Source organism: Danio rerio, chromosome 20 (genome assembly GCF_052040795.2).
Source record: "Danio rerio strain M-AB ecotype USA chromosome 20, GRCz13ab, whole genome shotgun sequence".
NCBI classification, from domain to species: Eukaryota; Metazoa; Chordata; class Actinopteri; order Cypriniformes; family Danionidae; genus Danio; species Danio rerio.
Genome location: NC_141040.1, coordinates 59,798,322 through 59,807,273, shown reverse-complemented (window position 1 = coordinate 59,807,273; position 8,952 = coordinate 59,798,322). Strand labels below are relative to the sequence as shown.

General features: G+C 38.9%; 1 long non-coding RNA gene across 1 annotated transcript; it reads right to left on the bottom strand.

The window, feature by feature from the left end:
* Window positions 1-1,592: 1,592 nt before the first annotated feature.
* Window positions 1,593-2,322, bottom strand: LOC141379484 (uncharacterized). The gene is made up of 2 exons (XR_015519227.1): window positions 2,099-2,322; window positions 1,593-1,957 (listed from the first exon to the last, which is right to left on the bottom strand). It is a non-coding gene; the product is annotated as an uncharacterized LOC141379484 (long non-coding RNA).
* Window positions 2,323-8,952: the final 6,630 nt, after the last annotated feature.

Here is an 8,952-nt window from a genome sequence, read left to right as displayed (position 1 = left end):
TTGTTATATATATATATATATTATTATAGTATTATTAAGTAATCTTCTCTTCTTACAATTTATTAAGTTAAAATAGTCATGCGCATAGCCAAGGGGGGTCAGGTGGTTTGAAAGCCCAAAAGTTGTATTATTATTATTATTATTATGTTTTAATTTATCTTATTACTCAAATGGACAAATGTTCACTAAGGAAGGTTGAATGCGCTGGCCAGTTTGTTATTTGTCTACAGGCTTCAGTTTTTAATTTAAATCAAGTTTTAAGAGATTTCCCAAAGAAAATTATAATATAGAAAAAAAGTATTTTAAAGAAAAAAGTATATTTACATATTTGAAGAGTTTAGATGCAAAAACCTCTGAATGCCATTTAATATTTTCTTCTAAAATGAGCATTTTTCTCCAACTCCTGTGTGTGGACTCAGTGATTTACCTTTTATAGTGACAAATACGTTATTTTCATTGCCTTAAAAGTGAAATAACTGAACATAAATATACAAGGCTGAGAAAAATGCTCATTTTACATGGCATTTAGAGGTTTTGGCATCTGAACTCTTGATTTCTTTATTCTAAGAATTTAAAGTCCTAATTTCTAGATTAAAGTATTTTTATTATTTATAAAACTAATAAAACTCAGTTTAAATGTGTAAATAAAGCAAAAATGGTAGGAAATAGTTTTGGTACATCAAAAAGTGTAGCTATAATAAGTATCCAAGAAGATTATCCAGCAAAAATGAGCTCTTAATATGTCAATAAAATGTCATATTTATACCTCAGGTGAAAAACTGCAAAAAGGTTCAGTTTATCAGAAAACAGCCTGTCCTTTCAATCAGCTGGCTACAGGCCTGAATGTTATGTTATGTTAAAATAATGTTTATTAATTGATAAAGAGAGAGTTTAATAAAGACTTGCGTTCATTTTTCGTACAAATGAAACATGTCTCATAGTATTATTAAAAGATGGAGCACAGGCTGTAGTTTTTCTGACAAATTGTTTCAACCAAAATTGGTGATGTTACTCTGAGAGATTAGGAGAACAGGCAGGGCCATATACGTCTACATGTAGGTGTTTATTCTGCAGTTAGTTTTCAGGGAATATTGTTTACAGACTATATCAGTCTGCTTTAACATTGGACTGACCGTAAAAGCAGTGAAAACACCAGGGATAGCAGCATTACCATGATGGACTCATTCAGTAGCGAACTTGAGTTTATGTGACTTTTTCGTTAAAAAAGCTCTTTATGTCCACCTTTTCTTGCTCCCGCCATCCTCACTTGTGCGTGTCAGACACACACCTCACACACATCGGGAAATTACCCCCGCGCACTTGTTTTGGCGGCGCTGTTTGTTTCACATGACAGCAGGGAAAAGCACAGCCAATCACAATGTTCATATGTGTTTGGGGGCGGCGCGACAGCGTGATGTTTTCAAGTGAATTAAATTATTGGTGGGGACATTTCAGAAGTTGGTGAATATTGGTGGGGACACGAAATCTACCCCTAAATCTACGCTCCTGAGTGGGAATGAAAAGGAAAGCATTGAGCCAGCTGGTAGTATTGCTGCCATTTACAACAGATGAGGAACAACAACAGATGAAAGTGCTGTTTAAGTGAACTGGTTTATTATAAACAAGCTGTGTGTTTTTAAATGTTTATGGAAAAATAAAGTTTCACATTAAAGTCGTTATATAGGACAATGATTTCTCACAAAAAAAGAAAACAATAAACCAAGTTTAACAGGCATAAGGAGGACAAAGGGACAGTGCCAAACACAACCAAAAATAAAACAAAAGTCAACTAATTATCCCATTAAACTCTTCCCCTAGAACTACATGATACAGTAAACCTTCATCATCTAAGACGTCCTATCTTACAGCGCATTGACTGAGGCTCTTCTTAACTGCGTCATCGTACATCAGTCCATGTCCCGAATGATTGACATCCAACACAGCCAACCCACATATCCTAGAAATGTAAAAGGAAACCAGCAAAAGGGAAACAATAGACGTCATAGACGATTATGATTAGTCAGATTAAGGTAATCAAAAATCTGTTTATATTGTAGACTCTTATTCAGAGTATTGGTGTCCATGTAAATGTACTTACCGAGTTCAACTCAATCGGTTCGTAGTCTTGATTCAACAGTGCGATTCGCTCATGAGAGCAGAGAAACATTTCGGACATGTCAGGAAACCGTCCATTTGTTGATCAGTAGAGTTTATTGGCTTCCGTTCTGTCTGTACACTGCATGAACACACAACAGACGACGCAGGACAACGCTGAAATCAGCCTGATTCTGAAAGCATAGTGCCATGGACCTTTCTGGAGACCTTGAATTATGTAACCGGAGTTACGTTTGGCTGCATTTAATTTTTTAAGCGAACGCTGTGGGGTGGTATGACGCCACTCCTTACGGTGCTTAACAGCTGACTGCTTACCTCTGTGTGGAGGGCTTTCTCGCTGCAACCAGTTTGCCAGTTTAGCTCGTCATGTACGTCGTAGACGACCGAAATCGAGTCCAGGGAAGAGCGGTTCCAGAAATCAGGGAAGACAAAAACAGAATCCCAAAAATAAACTGAACAAGTGAATAACAGTGTGAGAATGTGGAGAAATCTGAAAACGTGGTGAAAATCAGACGAGGGCTTTTCTTTTTCTGGACAGCTTTTGTTAATCGTTGGTTGTGTTTCGGGAAGTGGGCGGGCGCGTCAATCAATTAAAATGGCTGGGTTTAGGGAAGGAGGAGGGTGGCTCTGTAGATTGGCCGGTCATCCAGTCAATCATTCAGTCTAGGGCTGCACGATATTGGAAAAAATTGACATTGCGATATTTTTTCCCTGCGATAGATATTTTTTAATATATATACTTAAGACTAGGGCTGTGACGGTCACCGTGACAACCGCGTCACCGCCGTGGTCAGTTGCCACCGCGGTTGTCCATTGCCACCAGCGGTAGTACGTGACGTCACGCACTTTAAAACACAAATTACTGTTATTTTGCCAAGTATTACATATCTGTTAGAATATAACATTAGGCGCGATTCAGCAAGTTCAAGTTCAACCATGAATCTTGTTAGAAAACGAAATCTTACATCTGGGAACATTTTGGATTCGTGCCGACCGAGAAAGGTGAACGAATCAATTTGGATTAAGCTTTTTGTAGGGGGGGTTTAAGTAAAGTGTGTTTTAATATTCACTGCTGAAGAGTCCAAACACTGAAGAGCAAATCCATCGATAAGCAGATCCACGTACGGGTCGCGAACCATGCAAGCCAGTGGCGATTGACGGCGAGGGAAATAAGCCATGTAGGCTTAATCAACTCCTGTCTTCTAAACGCAGAAGCCCAGCTCAGCCAGGCATGGCAGAGGCATTTGCAGAAGCAAGAAACCCTCTCTCGCATGTCTGTGCATTTTCGCTACAAGCACACCGTCTGACAGTGTATTGCTGGAAACATTATAACCCTATTCTTCACTTAAACCGGACAAATTCAACATGTTAGTTTTTCTGGCAAATAATAAAAAATATGAATACAAAGGGAACCTACGCTGTTTTTTTTAAACATCTGACTTATATTGTTACTAGGTTAATATTTACTTTTTACTTATTATTATTAATATTTATATTATTATTACACTGATTAGTAAAGTGCCATTTAGACTATTTGTTAAGTTCTTAAAAATGTAACGTTTAATTGTTATTATTATACAGTTTCAAGCAGTAATTTAATATTTAACTACAATATTTATAAACAGTTTTGTGTTGTTTTATTAACTAAACTTCAAAAATAAACATGTATGTTTATACGGATGTTTTATTTATTAATATTAAATTCGGTTATTTCTTAATTTTTATATAAAAGGTAAATTGATTTAGGTAGGCTACTTTATTTGTTGATGTACGAGATCATGGAACATGTTTGCCAGTAAATGTTCTTACCACTTTAAAAAAAATAAATAGATAAATAACTTGCGAAAAGGATGCAATAAAAAATGCGAGCGCTTAATCATTCTTCACAATCGGATTCGTACGTGCAATAAGCCGAGGCTATATTGCGCCGACAAGAACAAGCCCTAAAACAAACTCTAGAGAGAGAATTAATACTAGTTAATATTAATGATTATAAACACGAACTGCGTTGTATGATAAATGCCTCACAATGTCGTGATCTTTTCTGAAGAACAGATAATCCATGTAGGTTTTCATCTGCTTTTTTTCTTTTTCTCGCTACAAACAATAAAATATCAGCGCCAGACCAGTGCTTTAAATTATATTTTACTCTCCTGATTTTTTTTATTTATTTAAAAACATAAATGTTTAAAGTTTTGTATTGCATATATATTTTTAAAGATTATCATTCAGCTTACCTGCAGCGCATGAGGTTGTGTGCTGGGCAAATCCCCTTTACTCATGCTACCTATTTCATTTATGACACTGTAAACTTGACTTGGCAGGCTGATCATCTTTAACCTCAAAAGGTTTTTTTAACTTCTGCATAATGTGATGTTTCTTATTACAACTGTTAGCGGTGTCAAAATGAAAGCAAACATTAAAAAGGGTTTGTTTTATTAATTGAATAGTTTAGTTTTAATAATAATGTTTATAATAAATTATAATATTGATTATTGTGTAGACTACAGTGTCCAACAGAACATTTTTATAAGGTTACTCTAATGGACCTAATCCCTAACTGTAAAATGAATGTGAAAATGACAGGCAGTTTGCTAAAATTAATTTAACGACAATTTTCTTTTGCGTTTTTCCCCTTTAGAGATCAAGAGAGCTGTATTTAAACAATTATTTAACTAAAACATGAATTAAATGGCCAGTTTTTTCCCATGTGAGTTTAGTGCGCCTCCGCCTCTGCGTTCAGAACATAAATTGATATTTTACCATATGAAAATGCAACGCAGTTATGAATGACGGGAGTGTTAGTAATTAATGACAGAAAGAACTTTCACTTTTGAGTGAACTTCTGTCACGTGTTATTTTAGTATGATGAAAAAAAATATTTAACAAAAATAGTAATGCAGTATTTTTCACTCTGCCAAGCCTCTGTTGCTGTGTGGAGCAGCAGCCTGCGTCAGTAACCTTTTACCCCGTCCCACCGCGCCCCCCGACTCCTGAATGTCTCACTCACTCACGCGGGCATGCACTGCGGTCTCATGAGGAAACGCAGCTTTTTGATATAATGTTCTTCTTGTTCTAAATAAGTATTGGTAAAAACACGCTATTCGCGCTTATCCGAATACCTTATTCGGGTTCGGCTCCACCCATAATATATATATAACCCATATACTTTTTTTTTTTTGCGTTGCATCGCACCTCCTGCGATGAGACTATCGCGGATGCGCACATCGCGATTTCGATGCTAAAACGATGTATCGTGCAGCCCTAATTCAGTCAGTCAGACAGACACTCAGTCAGACAGTCAGTCGACATCAGCCTCTGGTGGGTTACGCGAGAACCGCACGGTTGCGAATGGCACTTGCGAGAGACATTTGAGATCTGAAAAAGCACACAGCAGCCTCTCGTGGATTTGTGAAAACAAAAACTGCAATAACACGTACCTCCCGGGATGTATTTTACAGTCTGCAGAAACATCCTCAGAGTCGCATGAGTCAGCTCAAAATCACACTGTACGCTCGGCTTAACAGCTGAAAGCAGATGGCCTATGATTACATTTGTACTTGTGCTGTTTTTCTTTGAGCTGTCTTTTCCTTTCTTTATCACGATGACATGATCTGTCATCAAGTTACAGGTCCAACAGTAAATCTGAATCAAACAATCAAAATCCCGCACACACTAAGGGCCGATTTATACTGTGTCAAGCGTATGCGGATGTTACGTCGCAGCCTACGCGTTGATGCATAGCCCTCGCTGTGGCCGTCGGCTGATGCGCACCTCTCAAATAAATTTAACTACATGTCGCAACGATGCATAGCGAAAGCTCTGTGATTGGTCTGTTTGGTATCGCTGACGTGTGAGCCCGATAAGGGAGCTTCGGATGGATAGTTTTGTTTTGTGCTTACCTCATGGTTAAAGTAGTTGCACGTCCGCCGGTTCCTGTCTCTAAATGAACGAGTTTGAGCCACTTGAATATTGAGGAAGTGTTCAGAAAAAACAAAACACCAGCGAAGAAACCCGACACATAAACACCTCACTGCCAACTAGCCTTTCGGAAGTGTTATAGCAGAGCATCAGAAACAGTGCGCACAAGTATAAATGCACAGCTATGCGTGTCGCATGCGTCGTGGGTCACACCTATCACTTGATGCAGAAGTATAAACCAGGCCTAAGGTGTAAGTTACAATGTGGGAAATTGTGATCAAAACTGTAGACTTAGTTTACATCAGAACATCCCTCCAGAGTCACTGCTGTATTGACAGTGTGTCTTATCCACACACCATTACACAAGGACTCATCATTCTGACCCCACCGACGTGTTCACTGACGCAGATTTCTGTTTTTGACTGATGAACTCAGGATTTTGAGCAAGAGAAGAGCAGATTTTCCAGCTTTAGCAAGTGAACCCTGATGTTTTGCTTGAGTAGTTTTGAGAAATGCACTTACTGTTTCTGCAAAGTTCAAGGATAATTCAAGAAATGTACCAAAGCGACTGAGGAAAACTGTAAGATATCTCTGAGAGGACCCAATCTACCCACTGAGACTCTGTTTTACATCGGGAAATGATTACAGTGTAGATTTGCCAAACAGACTGAAAGAGCGACTCAAAGTAACGCTGGCGTACCTGCAGATACCTGTGCAGAACTATGCATTCGACTGCTAGAAACAAAGACGGGGAGCTAACTGACCTGGCACATGATGATTTGATCACAAACACAAGAGTCAATCTTTTATTGTTTCTTAAACGTGTAAAGCAGCATGTGTTTTAGCATCCGTTTGGCTCATTTCTTAAATCCACACTCCTCGATATGAGCTCGTAATGATGACTACTGCCTACATAAAGCCACAGGGTTTAACCCACAAGATCAAACTGGCTTAAATGAGAACAAAAATGGAGCAGCATCTCCATCTAAACATTGTTGTGGTAAACTTGAGTTTTTTACATATACAGAGATAAACAAAACCCCTACCACTGTACATCTGCATCTGCTCAATAATCATTACTGATTAAAAAACTGAACATCATCACAGGAACACATCGCATGTCTGCAGTATCTGCTGTGGAGATAATAGACAGCGCAGATGTACATCTACATGCAGTGTGTGTGTGTGTGTGTGTAATCTGTGTTTCACATGCAGTATGGAAAAACCAATGCAGCGTTACAGAATGTTTAAGATTTTGCTAATCTGTGCTATGAGATGCTTAATCATACAGCGCATGGTAGATCACAGATTCACAATACATGCCATCGAGTGTACAGAAGCAAATGCTCAGAGAATAATATCCAGCACGAATGTGAACTCACTACACATTGTCATTAATGAACACTGTTCTATACAGCCAGGTGAACTGGAAGAGATTAATAACACCCGTCGTTCGGATGAGCTGTTAAACCGAGGTCCCGACTCTCTGTGATCGCTAAAAATCCCAGGATGTCCTTCGATAAGAGTAGGGGTTTCACCCCGGCATCCTGGCCAAATCTGCCCACTGGCCTCTGTCCATCATGGCCTCCTAACATCCCCTTATTCAATTGGCTTCATCACTGTCTCCAATCAGCTGGTGTGTGGTGTGCGGTCTGGCTCAAAATGGCTGCCGTCGCGTCATCCAGGTGGATGCTGCACACTGGAGGTGGATGAGGAGATCCCTGCCATTGTGTAAAGCGCTTTGAGTGCCCAGAAAAGCACTATATAAATGTAAGGAATTATTATTAACACGTCTGATCTGGTGTTTAAATGTTGTTTTATAATAGGAAACTTATTATTGCGTCAAATGATGTATGAGCAATTACTCACGATGGTGAAGGATTCCCAGCTGAAGGTGTTGACTGTGTTGAGCTGTGCTAGAGGTACCGCTCCACGATTAATCCAAAAAAGATCTTGATTCGTCCCTACACACAATCTTCATTCTGCTTTTCTATGATTCAGCCAATTATATTGTCAAGGTCAGGAGAGAAGCGTTTAAGCGGTCGCCAAGTCTTCACATAGTTTTAGCCTATATAGACCAATTACCATGTTTGTAAACATTCAGGATGCGCGCGCAGGGAGGTGGCAGAAAAAACCGGGAGCGCCAGCATTTACAGCGAGGGAATGACATCAGATGCGCTGCAGAGTTTGTTGTTGTCTTAGAAATAAGTTATATTGATTACACATTATATATATAATTTACATAATGCTTTTAACAGCTCGTCAGCCAGTGACAAGCACAGTGATTCAGCAAAATTTACGTTAAAGTGAGCGCCGTTCATCTGACAGGTTCATGTGCGATAGCACCCTCCCAATGAATATTGGATAAGACCAAATGACCAAGCATCCAGCCCCAAATATACAATCTCAATGAAGCTCTGAGTGATTTTACAAGAGAGAAGTTAAAGGTCTACAAGTCTTTAGATGCCAACAATGATGTTCTGTGTGGTCATGTGCAAGAAATATTGCTCCATGATGACCAGATAAAAACCGAGATTCTGCCTAGCCAAAGACAAGGAAAGAAGACGGAGCTAAGGTTATACAAGCTAAGGCCTGGGTAATTAATCACCAACAAGAAAAACGACTGCATCTGACAGCGAACTGCACCTGTACAGCAGGATATGTGAACGCACACATGGAGGTAAAGTTGGTTTATATTGGCACATTCAGACTTTCTCCTTAATATAATTTCATAAAAGTATTACTTGCAAACTCTAAATAGCGAAATCTTATTAGCAGCCAATGACTATCAAAGTACAACATGTTCACAGTCAAACAACAGTGCTAATGTTGTCTTCAAGTCACACTTGCAGGTTATTTCAGACCCAACATTCAAAGTGCCGTGGTAAACAATATAGGGAGTTTGTCACAAGTTGT